At 43.8% G+C, this 13,396-nt stretch overlaps 1 protein-coding gene across 1 annotated transcript in view; it reads left to right on the top strand.

Annotated features, from left to right (window-relative positions):
- The first annotated feature begins 8,130 nt into the window (after window positions 1-8,130).
- The window catches only part of DNAJC5B (DnaJ heat shock protein family (Hsp40) member C5 beta), a 121,205-nt gene continuing 115,939 nt past the window's right edge, over window positions 8,131-13,396 (top strand). The window contains exon 1 of the mRNA XM_066372454.1: window positions 8,131-8,348. The gene's annotated coding sequence lies outside the window, so the exon portion shown is untranslated. The remainder of the gene's footprint in view (window positions 8,349-13,396) is intronic.

The following is a 13,396-nucleotide window of genomic DNA, read 5'->3' as shown; positions in this document are numbered from 1 at the left end:
TGTGTCCGTACTATTTTAAATCAAGAAAGCACACTGGTGATATCATTTTACGTGTAGTTTGCTGCTTCTTAGAGTAGATGATGTTTAGAGTGAATGTAATATACAGTGAGGAGTAACCTTCCATTTAGCTTTATAATTCTATCAGCAAAATGCCATAGGAGAAGGAATATCTTGTTCTCTTTGAATTGTGTTTTTGCAACCTGAGATTCAAGTTCAGGTTTCTTGATGTAACCTTGGGCATTGAATCTAAATTAATTACTGTGTCCAATTTCCTCCACCTAGTCCCTAAAACAAGTGCAAACAAGCCAGCAATAGTTACCTTCATGACCACTAGAGAGCCTTTTAAAGGGAAATTCAGAGTTGCACAATGTTCTACGGGTAAGAATTTATCCATTGAGAAAGAACAAAGGGAAAACCAAGTTGGTACAAATGGAAAGCTTTTGAATACACTAAATATCTTCTAGTTTAATTCACACCTTTCAGGTATGGATTAAAACATATCACGTAGAGCTTTGTTATAATTGAAGGAGGTGGTTTCTTTCTTCCCTGCCACCCTCTCTACCTTCCTTCCCTCCCTCCTCCTTTCCTTTCTCCCTTCTCTCTTTCTTTTTGCACTCTAGGAGAAATTAGCTGGGTACTGTCTACAAAGTGGAAGGCAGGCCTCATTCCAGGTTGCAGGTGTGCTAGTTGGGTTGCCACACATTCTTATGGGAAAAAGTATTCTTTATGATAGGTCTGAGAATTGTCCTCCTTAAAGAATGACTCATGGGCCTGACCAGGCAGTGGCGCAGTGGATAGAGAGTTGGACTGGGATGTGGAGGACCCAGGTTCGAGACCCTGAGGTCGGGCTCATCTGGTTTGAGCACAAGCTCACCAGCTTGGACCAAGGTTGCTGGCTCAAGCGAGGGGTTACTCGGTCTGCTGAAGGCCCGTGGTCAAGGCACATATGAGGAAGCAATCAATGAACAACTAGGGTGTCCCAACGAAAGACTGATGATTGATGCTTCTCATCTCTCCGTTCCTGTCTGTCTGTCCCTATATATCTCTCTCTCTGACACTCTCTCTGTTCCTATAAAGAAAAAAATAAAAAAATAAACTTAAAAATAAAAGAAAAAAAAGAATGACACATGGAAACAAAAAGCAGATCTAAGTTTTTTGAAGCTCCTCTGAAGAGACTGGCACCAATGTTCAAAATGTCTTGCCCTGGCCAGTTGGCTCAGTGGTGGAGGGTTGGCCTGGCGTGCAGAAGTCCCGGGTTCGATTCCCGGCCAGGGCACACAGGAGAAGCGCCCATCTGCTTCTCCACCCCTCCCCCTCTCCTTCCTCTCTGTCTCTCTCTTCCCCTCCCGCAGTCGAGGCTCCATTGGAGCAAAGATGGCCCGGGCGCTGGGGATGGCTCCTCGGCCTCTGCCCCAGGCGCTAGAGTGGCTCTGGTCGTGACAGAGTGACGCCCCGGAGGGGCAGGCATCGCCCCCTGGTGGGCAGAGCGTCGCCCCCTGGTGGGCGTGCCGGGTGGATCCCGGTCGGGCGCATGCGGGAGTCTGGCTGTCTCTCCCCGTTTCCAGCTTCGGAAAAATACAAAAAAAAAAAAAAAAAAGTCTTATTTCCTGTGATATAAAATCCCCAGTAAATAATGAATGGGTTAACAAAAGAATTTCATTGTTTTGTCCTCTGAAAAGCAGACTTTCTTTTTGTCTTGGATGTAATTCTCTATAAAATCGATTATGAAGCACTCCAAAAGCTGTCCTAGGGGAAGCAAAACAGAATAACTTTTCTTATTCTCTTTATTAGACCCACTAAAGAATTTCCTCCTCTTTAATTCAAGTTTTTGGGGATATATTTGCAAATGACCTTGAAAATCACCTATGAGGTAAAGAGAATGCCATATTGAATTTCATTCTGTATAAGGGAGTATTTTAAAAATAGTAGGTATTGCTATTAATAATAACAAATAAGCCCTGGCCGGATAGTTTGGTTGGTTAGACCATCATCCTGAAGGGCGGAGGTTGCCGGTTTGATCTTCGGTCAGGGCACACACAGGAACAGATTGATGTTACTGTCTCTCTCTCTCCCTCTTCCTCTTGCTAAATCAACAAATTAAAAAAAACACAATAATAATAACAAATAAAATAAAAAACCCCACTACTGGTTGTGGGGAAGTTAGGCCTTGAAAACAGGTTTCTGGGAAGTGCCTTTTTCTGCCACAATACATTATGTCTGTCAATTGTGAGTTAATGCTTATTATACCCCTCCCCCCAATTAGAACAGATTCAGATGATTTCTGTACTAACATAATCCTCACTTGCATTCCAATGTTACTTGAATCAGAAAGAAAGTTTTAGGCTTTTGTCTGATATTCAGGGGAGTTGTGGCCAATCTCAAATGCACCTATTCAAATTCAAATTATTATGGATTGAATTGTGTCTCCCCCAAAAAGATCTGGGGAAGTTCAAACCACCAGTACTTCAGAATATGACCTTATTTGGAAATGTTCTTACAGATATAATTAGTTAAGATCGGGGTGGCCCCCTAATCTAATATGACATGTGTCCTTATATAAAAGAGAACGCCATGTGAACAGACAGACACACAAAGGAAGATGGCCATGTGAAGAGGGAGGCAGAGCTCAGAATTGGCTGCCACAAGCCAAGGAATGCGTGGGGTCACCGAAAGCTGGGAAAGGCCAAGGAAAGAGGCCTCTTTGGAGGCTTTGGAGAGAGCAGGGCCCTGATGGCACCTTGATTTCAACTGCTAGCCTCTAGAACTATGAGACCGTAAATTTCTGTTCTAACCCACCCAATCTGTGGTACTTTGAATGGCAGCCCATGTTGGTATGCCGTGCTTGGGTGACCATCGTTAAGTATCATGTATGAGATACCATTCCTGCAGAACATAAATGGAGAGAAAGAGAAGAACTTTTCTTTTTCAAACCTGTATAAAAGTTTGGGGCTGCTGACTACGAAATTTTGTGAATGGCTAGACATCTGAAAAGTTCATCAGCAAGTTCCCTAATGTTCACAGAAGGTCCTGATGTCTTACCTTGTAACCCATGTTTTCACAAGGTTGTTAAGATGGCATAAATGACCAGGGTAACCAAGGCACTCAGACTATGACCAAGGGCCTGAGCCAGTAGTCTGCTTCCAAAGATTGTTCCCAGAAAATCAAGATCGGACCACTGTAGGATAAATGATCCTTGCTTTGATTCTGGTGTAAGGATTCTCAGTTGAAGGTGGGAACCAGCTATGGCCGTGGAATTCTTGGCTGTTCTTCTGTTGTGAGGACGTGTCCCAGGAAGGGCAAATGTCAGAATAGAGGACAGGACTGACAGACTGGTTCCATCATGGGGTTAATGATGGGAAGGCCCGCAGTGGACTGATGTTGAAGGCTGAAGAATTCTGATGCTGTGCCCAGGCCCAGAGGACAAAGCTGTGATTGACGGACTCTCACTAGTGAACTCATAGAGGGTATGGACATGAGGAATGTTGGAACCTTGACCTTGGATTTGCTGACCCTGGGCTGAGGACAGCCTCCTGTAGGCTAAAATCAGTTGATGATGGTAGATTGAGAATGACCTTTTGATAATCAAATAATCTAAGATGTTTAGGAGTTTGTTTATGATTTAGATCCCTAGAGTCCTGGCTTAGGAAAGATTCATAACTCTCAGCAGTCATCTGGTGGCTCATGGCAATCAGAGTCCTGGGAGAAAGGTCTTTCTCTAGCTGAGTAATTGAGGTGATTTTAGTAAAAGGACTATTTGCAAAGGTGTGGCCAGGATTTAGAAAGAACAACAAAGTATGTGGGTGCCTTTAGGTTAGTGAGCAGGGAGCCCTTTCTACATTTCTGTGGGAAGGGTCAGGGGACGGGGGCAGCTACCAAAGCTGGGAGAGGGCTGTGTGGACGCGCCTCCTGCTGGGGGCACAAGCAGGAGGGCAAGGGGGCCCACGATATAATCCAGAGTCAGCCTTTGGGGGCGCTGAGCAGAGGGGCACTTGGGTAGAGGGACTGCCCAGCAAATGAGAACTAACCAGCACCAACATCTTTTAGTTAAGAACCTTTGGTTGCGAGTGACAAACCCTATCCTAATCTAACTAAAACCCAAAAGGAGATGTGTTGGAAGCATCCATGGAAAGTGTATGTGTTCATACGAACCTCAGAAAATCTTACCTGGGGACTTGAGCATTGTCATCTTGGGTTCTCATTTCTGCTTTTTTCCCCCTCTATTTTAGCTTTATTCTTTTAAATTAGTTTCATCCATTAGCTTCTACTTTTAATACCAGAAAGAGACTAAATCCCTTTGCCTATGTCCTATGTGAAATATCTCAGGACTGAGAGGTGGTAGGAGAGGTCAAGAGATCTACAGTTATTAAGAAAGGTCTCCAGAGAGGAACAGAGAACAGGGATGAGTCAGAAGTGGCCTGAAGGAAGAATGAAGGGGCCATTAACTCAGACCAAACAGAGGAGGGGAAAAATGAGAGGTGTCGCTGGTGGGGGCAGTGGGTGGGGAGGCTAACAGGGAAACTTTCCTGGGTGTTGGAATGTTCCACTTCTTAATTTGGGAGGTGGTTACATGGGTGTGTGTATATTATGTGTATATATACATATTGTGTGTGTGTGTGTAATGTAGTAATTAGGGTGTAGTATAAAAAATTCTCTTGAAAATGCCAGGTCTTTAATCCTGGCAAAATGGTGCCTTTTTTAGATGAAGGAAAGAAAAACTTCACAAGTAATAGCTAACATTTATTTTACATAGTTTCCAATGCTCATCTCAGTTGAAAGGTCTGATTTCCAAATGAGGAAGCCTTCTGAGAGGGGAATTGAGCCAAGGACAAAGCTGGGAAGTGGTGGGGCAGGGATCTGAACCTGTTTGTTTGTTCATCCTCATAAAGGTTTCCACTGGGCTTAGTGTGTGCCAGGTCCTGCAGTGAACAAGCCAGAGTTCCTGCCCTCAAGGTCTAACGAGGGAGCCAAGTAGCAAACAAGTGAACCGATACATCAACTGCAGAGTTAGGATGGTGATAAATCAATAAAGGGAATGACGAAAGAAAAAGAAAGAAGAGAGTAGGGAGAGAGGGAGGAAACGAAGGAAAGAGGAAGGAAGGAAAGAAGGAGGGAGGAAGGAAAGAGAGAGGAAGGGAGGGGGGAGGGAAGGAAGGAAGGAAGGAAGGAAGAAAGGAAAGAAAAAAAAGAAAAGAAAATCTCAAAAATAGCTCAGGACTGGTTTGTGTCTCATACCTGCTGACTTCTATCAAACCAGCTGTGCCCAGGGCTTCAAGGTGCTGGGACTGGCCCACCGCCTTGATCCATGTGTGTAAAGAGAAGGGAGGAATACATCCTCAAGGAAAAGGTACATATTCCAGAAAGAGATAAAGGTCCTGGGCAGAAAAAGGGAATGGTGTCTATTGCAGGAAAAAAATGGAAGCAGGGTTGAGGATGGGAAATCACAGATGTGGAGATCTATCATATTTGCCATGATAGTGGCTCAAGCTGAGACTCCAGAAAGGGCAGGTTGGGCTTTACCTAGAAGCTGTGACTTGCTCAAATTACTTTTTCCTACTGTTAGAGCAGACACCTTTTTGACTATCTTTTTGTTTTAAAATAAATTTTATGGCCCTGGCCGGTTGGCTCAGTGGTAGAGCATTGGCCTGGTGTGCAGAAGTCCCAGGTTCGAATCCCGGCCAGGGCACACAGGAGAAGCACCCATCTGCTTCTCCACCCCTCCCCCTCTCCTTCCTCTCTGTCTCTCTCTTCCCCTCCCGCAGCCGAGGCTCCATTGGAGCAAAGATGGCCCAGGTGCTGGGGATGGCTCCTTGGCCTCTGCCCCAGGTGCTAGAGTGGCTCTGGTCGCAACAGAGCGACGCCCCGGAGGGGCAGAGCATCGCCCCCTGGTGGGCAGAGCATCGCCCCCTGGTGGGCGTGCCGGGTGGATCCCAGTCGGGCGCATGCGGGAGTCTGTCTGACTGTCTCTCCCCATTTCTAGCTTCAGAAAAATACAAAAAAATAAATAAATAAATAAAAATAGATAAATAAATAAATAAATTTTATCAGTTGGTTGATTATTAGAGAGAAGAAGAAAAGAGAAAGAAACATCAATTTGTTGTTTCACTTATTTTATGCATTCATTGGTTGATCTTGTATGTGCCCTGACTAGTTATCGTACATGCAACCTTGGTGTATCGGGATGATGCTCTAACCAACTGAGCTACCTGGCCAAGGTCCTGACAACTTTCAGAGGCAGACGAAAAGAATGAAATTCTCAGCCTGTGTCTGACCTCACACTGGCTTTCTCATTCAATCATCATCACTTCTTGCAGCCTGTGGTCCAGGCATGCAAGTTCATTTGCTGTTCCTTGGGAATCATCCAGGCTGCCACATCTGGCTGACTGCTTTTCTTGCAGCTCCATCTGTCATGATCCTACTCATCATTCAAGACTGCTCAGATCTCACCATCTCCACCAGGACTCACCTGTAGGAAGGAAGCTTTCTGTCCTAGTTCTGTTATTATCAGAGAGCTATTTAAATACTATCAGGGCTGCCTTTCCACCAGACTTCTTTATCTATATCAGCCTCCTTCACCAGACAGTGAGACCCTAAAAGGAAGGGGCTTTGCCTTCTGTGCACACCCACACACGCCCAGGCCCACATCCCCGCATACATGTATGCCTGGCACAGGGCCTGCGTATGTCTGAATTGTTGAAAGACCCTGGGAGTGGTGGGCAGGACTGTAGATGTGTCATGTGCCCTTCTCTCCCACTTCACATTCCCTCAGTGGATTTTCCTTCCTCCCTCTCTTTCTTTCTGCTATTGATTCTTAATTTGTTGATTATAAATGTGGACACATTGAGACATATTTAAAATTAGAGTTTGGCTTTTAAAAGAATGCAACTAAAACACTGAGCTCCCAACTCAACCATGGTCAAACACATGACAAGTGTAAAACAAAAGTGACTATATTTCTTTTTAGAAACTGATGTGTCCTATAAATGCCAGGGTTGAAATCTTTTAGAGAATGATACTTTTATAAGAACATTTACAAAAGTATTGAGTATTAAGCAAAATTGGTCAAATATGCAAAGGCATGAAACATCATTTGCCTATCCAAAGGGAGGGCTTGATCCGACCTCTGCAGCTCTTGCTACCTTATAACCCTTTTGTTCAGTGACATTTTACTTTCACAATTAGTTTGCACTTGACTATTAAGAAACAGAAGCAGAACTGTTTGTACTGTCGACTGAGGGTCAATGGGCTTTCCTTCTTTGTTTTTTGGTGTTAACCACAGGTGTCTTTAACTGTACAGAGCCTTTCTAAGTGACCCTTTTGGTTTCTATAGCTACTACTTTGTGGACTAAAGTTCAACAGTTTGTGGGTTAGACAGTTTGACTTGGTATCTCCCTACCAATTCAGAAAACAACAACAGCAACAACTTGCTATCCTTGTGAAATCCAAGTAAACAAAAAGTCTAGAGTTTTAAGACTACTAGCTAATAACACATCTGTGTCAGGCCATAGTAGTCAATTATGTAGCTTCCAGTTATTAAATAATGTCATCATTTAAAAGAATTATCAGAAAACGTAAAAAAGAGGATGAACTTTTTTTGTTACTTCCAGGATGTCAAATAAGCAATCATACCTCCCTCCTCCTTTCTCCATCAAACTAAAGAATGAGAAATAAAAATAGGAAGGAAGGAAAACCCAAACATTTTTAACAATCAAATAAGGAAATATTTAACAACTTCTCAAGAATAGGTGCTATGTTACTTAGATGAAAATCTTTACTTTAGCTGAGTAAACCAGAAACTGTTCACACTGCTCCCCATTTGGCTCAAAAACCCCATCATGACATTTCACTGAATCCACATTTCTATACTAATCACTGTATTTTTCTAGAGGTGAGACAGAACAACAGATGTTATGACATTCAAGGGAGGTTAAGAAAGAGGATATTTAGCATTTCCAGCTTCTGTAGTAGAAGATGGCAAGAGAAGAGAGAAAGTTAGAAATGACAGCTGGGTTAGCCAATGAGGTAAAGAAAGGCTTGGGCACTGGTGGGGGGCGGGGAATGCACAAAATATGTGGGAGGAAGGGCAAGTAGGTCACGTCTCCCTGGAGCTAAGGGTAGCTGAGAACTCAGAGATGAAAGTTGGCACCAGGAAGAAGTCTGGAGTTTATTCTTACCACCAAAGGAAGGAGTCTGGAGTTTATTCTTCAGCAGTGGAAACCCACTGGAAATTTGTGGCTAGAAGAGTGACATGATTGAGCAGTGCTTGAACACCAGTAATCTGGCCAGATGTGTTGGAGGAGGAGAGCCTGAAGGGGGAGGCGAGGAGACCACTGCAGTGACCCCTCCGTGAGGTAAGAGGACATGAATTGGACCAGTGACAGTGGTATGAAATAAAAGACAACATTATGGAAGAGATTATAGAGTGTGAATGTTCAGGACTTGCTGGCTAATAAGGAAGCATCAAAGACAACACTGTAGCTTTAAGCCTGGGTGTGTGGGAAAATACATAATAGAAACAGAAAATCAAGAAGAAGGGAGCTGATTTGTGGACACAGACAACAGTGTGGTGACTGTCCCCAGGGTAGGGGTGCGGAGGTGGAGGATATTAGAAGGGGCATAAATGGTGATGGACAAAGACTTGAGTTGGCAGGGCAGAACACACAATACGGTGTACAGAGATGTGTTGTAGAATTGGGCACCTGAAACCTGTGCAATTATGTAAACCAGGGTCACCCCAATAAATTCAATTTTTTAAAAAAGAAGAGAGTTGATTTTAGGAAGAAGTTGACTGGTTCAAATTTACATGTGGAGTTAGAGGTAGAGGTAGCAGGATGTGCAGTGGAAACATGTAATAGGTTCAACTAGGTAACTGTTATTGTTGGACCATACAAGAAATTGTGAAAGAAAATACCTTACTGTGTTTAATTTTATTGCAATTTAACTACGAATTAAGCTTATATTTATAAACACTGTGACATAGGGGTACATTTTCTTCATTTTTATTTACTCTTTTGATCCTCATTAACCTATCCTAAAATATGTTACTTCTTCCTCAACAATATTTTCTCTGCAGGCTAAAGAAGATAGAACATCTGTCTCCTAGATGTGTATAATGAATCACAAAAGCACACACCCAGGGTCGGTATAGCAAAAGCTGAGCTCTTCAAATACACTATACAGTCTTTATTAGTGAGAGGAGGGGAGGCAGAGACAGACTCCTGCATGCATCCCGACCGGGATTCACCCGGCAAGCCCACTAGGGGGCGATACTTTGCCTATCTGAGGCCCTTGCTCTGTTGCAACTGGAGCTATTTTCTAGCCGCTGAGATGGAGGCCATGGAGCCATCCTCAGCACTCAGGGCTAACTCATTCCAATCAAGCCATGGCTACAGGAATAGAGGAGAAAAGATAGAGATAGATAGATAGATAGATAGATAGATAGATAGATAGATAGATAGATAGATAGATAGAGAGAAGAGCAAGAGGGCGGGGTGGAGAAGTAGATGGGTGCTTCTCCTGTTTGCCCTTGTGGGGAATTGAACCTGGGACATCCACACACTGAGCTGATGCTCTACCATTGAGCCCAACCAGCCAGGGCACTATACAATCTTTAAATGGATCTTCTAGGGGGCTTTTGACAATCTGATAGCCAAAGTGCACTTATAAATTAATGTTTCTAAAACCACCCACTACTCATTCATGAATAATTCTACTAAAAACAATTTTCTCATATCTAATAAGGAGTCCCAAGCCAACACCATGAAAAAGTATACATCAAATGTGGGAATTTGTCATATCAGATATTGGACACCAGATATTAATCTTTGGCTTCTATGCTAAGCCAGAGCATCACAAAAAGTAGACATGCACTGTCATTCATGGGAGGTTGATGATCAAAAAGGCTATAAAACGATTATAAACAAAGATAATTTTAATAAAGAGGAGAGGGGGTGGGACAGAGGAGATGACAATGGTAATCAAGAATGTCCAGAGAAAATTGTGTGGGTCATTGAACAGCAGTTGGGTCCATAGGCTTTTGTGGGGTATTTTTGTATTTTTCTGAAGGGAGAAGTGGGGAAGCAGAGAGACAGACTCCCGCATGTACCCTACTGGGATCCACCCAGCATGCCCAGCAGGGGGTGATGCTCTGCCCATCTGAGGCTTTGCTCCGTTAAGGCTGGAGCCATTCTAGCACCTAAGGCAGAGGCCATGGAGTCATCCTCAGTGCCCGTAGGGGCCAACTTTGCTCCAATGGAGCCTTGGCTGCAGGAGGGGAAGAGAGAGATAGAGAGAAAGGAGAGGGGGAGGGGTGGAGAAGCAGATGGGTGCTTCTCCTGTGTGCCCTGGCCAAGAATCGAAGCCACAAGCAGGGCCGATGCTCTACCACTGAGCCAACCAGCCAGGGCCGGGTCTATAGGTTTTTTAAGCCACTGAAGCAAGATTTAAACTTTATTATTTAGCTATTGAAACATATGGCAGACTCTCCTGGTGTTCATTCTCAGGTAAGAACCGTTACTAAAGCTTCTATGGAGAAGCCCCTAGGCTTCCTCCTCTCTTCCCAGAAGCTAGATGTAAGAAATAGGAAATGGCCTTAGGAAAGACTCTACTTCTCTGAGCCGCAGTCTCTTCATCTGTTAAAGATGGTAATACTGTTTTACCACAGGCCTTTGTAAACACTAAATGAGATAATATGCATGCATAGTGCTAGCTCCAGACTGGTGATTAGTAAGTACTCAATAAGTTAACATTAACGATTGCTTCTTTATGTTCTTTCTGCATCACCCTCACACTTTCTCTCTGCTCCCTTTTTCCTTTTCTTTGTTTTTCCCATACCACAGAGCCCAACTGTAGTGATTATTTGTAAATATTTATTGAGCATCAATCAATTACCATGAAATCACAGTTCCAAAGAGTCAATACACATGTAGAGATTTACTAAGCAATTACCAGAGCAATGGGCTGAGATTGACTGTGTACTTGGTCCCTGCCCAGTGAGTAAACAATCACATGGCTATGTAATGCAGGTTCTTACTCCATAGTTCAGGATAACATTGCCATGGAATTGCTGAGGTAGCTGGCTTTCACCGAGAGTAAAGACTTGCAATGCTTGGATTCCTGGGAAGCTTGATCTCATTTGAGACCAAGAGGCTTCTGGGTGAATGCTTCCAGGGGTGAGAGGTGGGAGGGAGCTCATTTCTCTGAGCTCAGGGGAGCAGACTCTGTGAACTCTGGGGGAAACAGCTTGCTCAGGGCTATTTCTGAGAAGTGGGCATATCTAGAACTAGAAAGCCCGGCGGTCATACGAAATGACCGCTGTTCTAGATATTATAAATTGTAATTAAAATGATTTGTGCAAAGATGTCTGCTAATTCAAACTGAATTACCCAGGGCAGGCAGTGAGGACGCCCCTTTGCTTAGTGCCCCACGGGGTTTCCCCCTTCTACTTGCTTAATTGCTTAAAGTAGAGTGCAATGAAGGAAACCACTGGTGGTACATTTCTTAAGAGCCACCGCTAGCTCAATAAATAAAGGTGATTTAAATAATAAAATGTTAATTCACATGTCAAAGATCTCTTTGTACACAACATTTCTTGTGTAGATCTTTCCATCATTTTTAAGCTCGCCTTGCAGAGGACCATCAATTATTTTTAATTTTATGTCCATTCTTTCACGAACTCTTGAACGGGCAACATAAAGTTGACCGTGTCCAAATGCAGGCTCAGGTAAAAAAATGCCAAGTCCTGGTCCAGGCAAGTCAATTGGTTTGTTTCCCATGGACGCAAAAGCAAAAGAACTATTAATGGATCGAATGCTATCCATGTACTGTTTGCTATTTGGATGCTGATTAGTCAATAATTTATTCAAGAGTGGTGGATAATTCTCAATTAGTAGAACTACAATGTTTCCGTACTTGCAACATTGAGAAAATCCTTTCTTGCCTCGATCAAATCGATTAGTTTCTAACTTGAAGTTTAAGGACTGACAGTGTTCACATTTAATATTCATGTCACCAGAGGAATGCTCAAAAATTAAAGTTTTTCCGTTTTAATCCTTTTTGCATTTTGGTCAGCATTACTCTGTTGTTTTTTTGCATTTTTCACCTGCCTTTGTTCAAGGCACTCATTTTGTTGAGACAGGCTTTTTTGTCTTGCATCTGAGGCAAGCCTTGTTTCTTTATGCTCATCAGTCTCATTTTGCTGAGAAAGATGCATTTGCTCTGCGACTGAAGCAAGCCTTGTCTTTGCTCAGTGGTTTCTTTTTGTCGAGAAAGCCATTTTTGTGCATCTTTAGCTCCTTTTCTCTTCTCTTCACTGCTGTATTTTCTAGGAGGCATTCTTAAAAGAAATTATGTTAAGACGTAGTTTTTATGTAAAACAGATGATTGCCAATGCAAATAAATGTTCACCTTCACCCTGACCCGCTCAATTTGCGTTCAGCCGTGGCAACTTCACCCCATTGGCTAGTACAGTTACGCCAGCAACCAATAAGCTATCGGCGACAAACAGACACTTAAGTCGCATATAATAAAGAAAAGTCCTGCTAGGGATGTCTGGCTCACTACAGCTAGACAGGGAGCTGCAGAAGCTGCTCAGGGAACCCCTCTCTGCTCTTTCCCTGCCGTACTTTGTCCTAGCTGGTCTGCTCCCCAGACCTTACCACACCTTTCACAGGACTACCACTCCCAACCTCCAAGTTTCCACTTCAGTCTTTCTGAAAGTCTTACAGTTTTCTGAAGGAGCCTTGTCTTCTCTGCTTCATTTAAGACAGAGAAAGAAGCTCTTCGTTTTCTTGACCTGCTTCTTATTTGTTAATTTTTTAAAAAAATTTTGGGACAGGAAGAGAGAGAGAGAGAGAGAGAGAGAGAGAAGCATCAACTGTTACTCCGCTTAGTTGTGCATTGATTGCTTCTCGTATGTGCACTGACCGGGGATTGGACTGGTGACCTTGGGCTCAAGCTGAGCTGCAGCCTCAGGCTGGAGCTGGCTGCCTGTGCTCAAGTCGGCGACCTTGGGCTCAAGCTGGGGACCCTGAGTTCAAGCCCACAACCATGGGCTTAAGTTGGTGACCTTAGGTTTCCAACTGGTGGTCTCAGTGTTCTGGGTGACGCTCCATCCCCTACGCCACAACCAGGGAAGCTAGGCTTATCTCCTACTTATCTTCAAGACCCAGCTCAGGTGCTACCTCTGGGCAATCTTCCTTCATCCCCATCCCACAAGGTACCCAGGAGTTCCCATGGCCTGAGTGCTGTGGCCAGCGTGGCCCTGTCAGTCAGTACATAACTGCTGTGGCTGACTGCTCTCCTGGAAGTGCCTTGAGAGAAGAGGTCGATTAAATAATCTCTGTGTCCTTCACACACAGTACAGTGCCTGATGCTTAGAAAGTGCTTGGCAAATGGTGGA

Source organism: Saccopteryx leptura, chromosome 3 (genome assembly GCF_036850995.1).
Source record: "Saccopteryx leptura isolate mSacLep1 chromosome 3, mSacLep1_pri_phased_curated, whole genome shotgun sequence".
NCBI lineage: Eukaryota > Metazoa > Chordata > Mammalia > Chiroptera > Emballonuridae > Saccopteryx > Saccopteryx leptura.
This window is presented reverse-complemented; position numbering and strand designations above follow the sequence as displayed.